Source organism: Protopterus annectens, chromosome 3.part1, assembly GCF_019279795.1.
Source record: "Protopterus annectens isolate FY-2018-M chromosome 3.part1, PAN1.0, whole genome shotgun sequence".
NCBI lineage: Eukaryota > Metazoa > Chordata > Ceratodontiformes > Protopteridae > Protopterus > Protopterus annectens.
This window is the reverse complement of record NC_056732.1, coordinates 1,665,290,318-1,665,295,759: the sequence shown is the minus strand read 5'-3', so window position 1 is coordinate 1,665,295,759 and position 5,442 is coordinate 1,665,290,318.

Genomic DNA, 5,442 nt, shown 5'->3' with positions numbered 1-5,442 from the left:
ATTTCTAGTACCTCCAAAGACTGCCTGTTCTGTTCCTGCAGTTGATTCTGTGGTGTTGGTGGTGGCCACCAAGAAGGAGTTTGCCAAGGAAGCTCTTTTGTTGAAACTCCTACCTGTAATCTGGGATGCTGGACAAGTTCTGGAAGAGGGTTTAAGCTACTTTTTGCACTGAAGGAGCTCAATTACCTGGCATACTTGACTCATTTTCAGAGGGATTTCACCAAAGGAACTGTCTAAGTCTTAACTGGGGGTCCATTTCTGCAGTGGACAAGAAAGCTGTGGACTTGCAGATGGCCACTGTCCAGTCTATTTCAAATATGTCAATGCTGCTAATTTCTAATGCAGCTGAGGGCACCCTGACAGCAGTGGGTACTGGCTTTACCATAAAGAAAGATGCCTGGATACATTTGAGTGACTTCTTGGAGCACTTCAATAGATCCTTTGTCAGTGCCCCTTATGAAGACTCAATATTCTTCTGAACAAAAATTCAAGTGACAATTTGTAGGATTGAGAAAGATGGAAAGACCTTTTCTGCCATAGAGATATGGATTTCTACCCCCCCCCCCCCAGATCTTTTTTAGGAACCAGAAAGGAGGGAAGAAATTGTGGTTTCACAAATCTTATGGGTTTTCTTCTGGCAATCTTGGAGATAGACACCCCCCAGGCATGGGGAGGAGTTTCAGTGCTGGCAGTTGTCCTCACAGCAGAGGTGGTCTGCAAAACCAAGGTTTCTTGGCCCCTTTCTCTGAGAGATCCTATCAGCACTTCTGAATGGTTGCTTCACTGCTCCACTCTCAAGACAGTCAGGGGGCTCCCTCTTATCCCTGCACCCTAAGGCCTATATTTTCATCACTCTGCTCTTCCTGTTGGACCCTAGAAAATTGAAATTGTTATATATGTCAGTGTGAAGGGCTGTCATGGTCTTGATAGATGATTGGTTCTTTACCCTCAAAGACAGGCAGTGGGATGAGTTCTGAGCTTTGACACACTACCAGTGGGAGGGTAGCAGGGCACTACTACCTATATGTCAGTAAGGCAATGCACTCTATAAACATTTTCTGTTACTGTTAATTGGAACTTAAACCAACTGTACTTTAATTCTGTTCCTGCTTTCTGATAAGGATGGGAAAATTATTGATAACTATGGAGAGGAAAGGTGTATGCTTTTACAAATTTGATTTTCAGAATTTTGAATTGTCAGGCTCATATGTTAAAGTTTGTGCTGATAAATTAGGAAAGTATGAGTGATGTTTTGTCTACAGTTTCTTCTTGTGAGGAAAAAAATCTGTTTTAAATAATTTAAGTTTATTCCATTGTACATGTTACCACTCATTATTTACAGTGTGTGTATGACTCAGTTGATACCATCTAGGGCTATGGACACTGGCAGAAGTGTATCTAGGGCAGGGTGAGAGGGACAATTGCCCCAGGTGCAAAGTATTGGGAGGAGGTATGATTGGCCATCCAAAACATTGATTGCACTTTAGTGCAATACCAGCTTTTAAAAACTGATATTTCATTTGTGGTCAAACCTGAGCACTGCAGTATTCCACGTGTGGAGCTAAACCATAGGAAATGAGAGAGTAAATAGGAATGTGGAGATAAGAACCTTCAGGTCCAGAGATACCAGACAGGTATGAGAGTGCAGCAAGGCAAACAGGGTTTAGAGAGACAACATTTTGAAAGAGGGCCTCTCAGAAAAGTATTGAGAAGGGAGGGATCCACAATGGACCTCCAAGTGTCCTCCTTCCTGGGAACTAGAAACATCCTGGACTAAAAGCCTGTGATTTTCTGGGAAAGAGGAATAGGCTGAATAGTTCACTGAGATAAAATGTCCTGAAGAATGGGAGGAAAATGATGAAGTAGGCAATGTGGACATTGAAGAATCCCTGAAAAGGATAGAAGGAACTTCCAAATCATAAAGTAATCAATTTTTAATGGAAATAATCCATGAATCCATGGTGATCTGATACTAGTTGGGACAGAGGAGAGATGAATAAAGAGAAGGAGGAATCTGATCTATGAATGGGAAACAGAAAATGTACCCTTTGTCTGCCCACTGGACTACTAATGGACAGAGGCAGCTCATAAATGCTTTACCCCATACATGTGTTCCCTCAAATTATCTATAGTATGATCCCATTTATTATCACTAGCGGTAATATATAATTACTGACCATGGGATGGATAAGGCCAGTCTGACACCAAATGGGAAAGATTAGTTCTAGCAACAAAAAGGAATTTGGCTAGGCTTAAAACGGCCCACAAGGCAGCTAGTCTATCCCTTACCTATGAATCTGTGACACATTTGTCAATGGATTCTCTTCATCACCAAATCACTGAATAGCCCCAAAGAAAACAAAGTGGGCACTATGAGCACATGCCAGTAGCAGATGCCAACTATATAACAAATGCTCTTCACTGAAAGAACTGTTTGGAAGGTACATCACCAGTCACATATTACTGCCACCCTCTTCTGCAAATTTCCTTCAGTAAAAACTAGAAGCATTATGGTGATGGCACATATGTTTTTAAAACTGCTAAATGTTGGAATGCTCATCTCCAAACACTTAAAAACCCTTCTTAAGAACCACCGCTTCAAAAACTTTGTAGCAGCTGTGATATGACCTAACTCCACTCAGTTGTTTTAATTGCTATTCACAAAGACTGTATCAGTTTTGACTACTTTAGTTACTTCATAAGAAACATAATTAAATAATCTTAACCTCTTTGAGTACTCATCTCTCCTCCTTTGATTTGATTCTGTCTTGCACAATTAATATGACTAAATTTACAAGTCATGATTCCAAAACTTGATTAGCATCAACTTCAATCTTACTTGGTTGTCTCTTTTTCTCACCCCCTCCTTGTTGCCAGCACCAGCCCACTTCCTGTAGCTTTCCTTAAACCAGTCCAAACCACCTCTAGTTCTGGCTGTTGTATATCACTCCACTCTTTTGCCTCCATAACTGGCCCAAATCCAAAAATTTTAACAAAGTTAAAATTTCAGTAAGCTAATGATCTCATTTTGCATTTCATTCATCCCCTTACACTCTCTGCACTGCATCCATTTCTTCTGTTTCCTTTTCATTGATTATCAGTATAGTTTTACCTCTCTTTTAAGACTTACTGTTTTTAGCAAGAGTGATTTTTTTTTTTCAGCTGTGTTCTGTTCTAGCTTTGCAGATGTATCAATGTTGTAATTATAGTCGAAAAGTACATTCAAACACTTTTTAATTGTCTTTTATTTACTGTCTTGAAATTATGATTCTAATAAGGCAGAAACATGGATTGTATTTTGTAATACTTGCATCTTTCTTACTTGATATTGTGATTATACCTGTCATTTTATTTTGTATGTGAAACTTGTATTCTCTTAATTTCCACTGAAAATGGGTATTGATGAGTTGGACATTCTGAGCTATCAAAACCAATAAATAAATATCAACTGAACAAAACATCATGCATATGTAGTAAGTAGCCATTAAGTTACTACATTTTGAACAAATAAGATCAAAACACAGTTAAAATCTGTTTTATATGAAAATGTAATCTCTAATTTACAGCCTCTTCAGACGTTGCTAAAGCTCATTGTGTGTCTTGTCCGTGCCTAAACTGAGCATCAACTTTTGCGTGTTAAGTTGATGTATTTTAAATGGTAATTGGGGCTGTAAAAACCTGTGTCGCAGTCAGTCAGCACCAGAAGGCAGCTAGGGAAAAAGTCCAGAGTCTGAGGCAACAGAGTGCTGGTACATTATGAAACCCGGTGGCTTTACTTAGAGAAGAATTAAATTTCTGTAATAAATCAGAGTCGTTAATAAATCAGAGTCGTCATGGTGTCATGGCTTATGTCTTGGACTGTGATGCTTACATTTGGGACATTATATCCAGCTTTATCTTCTTCCTTCTTTCTATTAACTTATTTTCTTTGAACAATATATTTCTGAGACCTCGTAAAATATAAAGACAGACAATGAGCAAATTGTATTTGCATTTTGTACTCTGCAGTCTAGCAACGTGCCATTATTTCTGTCTACTAAACATGACTGGTTGTATAACTTGTCACCTTTTTCAGTTGCTTTGATTATTTAATATATCAGTATGCTTTACAAACACAGAGTTGTGCTGCATAAATAAACATGATATCATGCCAGTGTGCAAGAACAAAGGGAACAACCACAACTGTGGGCAATACAGAGGCATCAAACTCCTATCACATTGCATGAAAGTTCTGATTGCTAAACGGATATGCAGAGAAGTAGAAAGTAAGACGGGAGATGAGCAGTTTGGATTCAGATCGGGATGCAGCACAACTGACCGGATGTTTGCAGTGAGACAGATAGTTGAGAAGAAGCTAGAGATGAGGAAACAGTCCAACTGGGTATTCCTAGACTTGGAGAAAGCATATGACAAGGTCCCAAGAAAGCTGATTTGGGCAGTACTGTGGTGGTTCAGAGTCCCAGAAACATTGGTAGAATTAGTACAGGCTGTGTACAAGGGCCCAATAATGCAAGTATGAACAGTGTCCGGCCTCACAAATGGGTTCCCAGTGGGAGTGGGTGTACACCAGGGTTCAGCTCTGAGCCCACTGCTATTTATACTGGTGATAGACTACATTAGCAAACAGGTTGGAGGGGACATTTCAACAAAGTTACTGCATGCAGATGATGTGTCATTACAGGCAGACTCTGAGCAAGAACTTCAGCAAAGCATAGTGGAATGGAATGCAAAGCTGAAGGCACATGGGATAAGCACAGATAAGAGTGGTAATGGCAACAAATTGGGGAAATCAGAAGAAGCTGAGAGTTGAGATAGAAGAGAAGATAGTGGAACATGTAAATAACTTCAGGTATCTGGGAGGGGTGGTTGGGCAGAACAGAAGTCTGAATGGAGAGGTCAAAGATGGAATCAGAAGGGCTGCAGCCAAATGGCATAGCGTCTCAGGTGTAGTCTATGACAGAAGAATGCTAAAGAAGCTGAAAGGTAAGGTATACAAGACAGTGGTGTGACCAGTATTACTGTATGGTGCAGAAACCTGGGCAGTAAAGGCAGAGCAGATGAATAAGCTAGAGGTGATGGAAATGAAGTGCCAAACAAGGTTGGTAGGATGCACACTGTGAGACAGATGAAGAAATGAGGACATACGAGCAGAAGCCAAACTCTCTATTGCAGAAAAGATCAAAGAGAACAGATTACAGACTGGTTCAGACACATGCAGAAAAGCAGAAGACAATCTGGTGAGGAAGATTTGGGACAGACAGGAAGAAGGTAAGAGGAAATAAGGATTTCCAGCAAAGAGGTGGATGGATTGTGTGAAAGATGATCTGTGACAGTCAGACATGAGTGTTGAAGAAGGCAGGAGTGTGGCACCGAATCGAGAGAGATGAAGACAGTTAACATGATACCTCAACCCCATGAGAAAATGGGATAAGGGGGGATGAT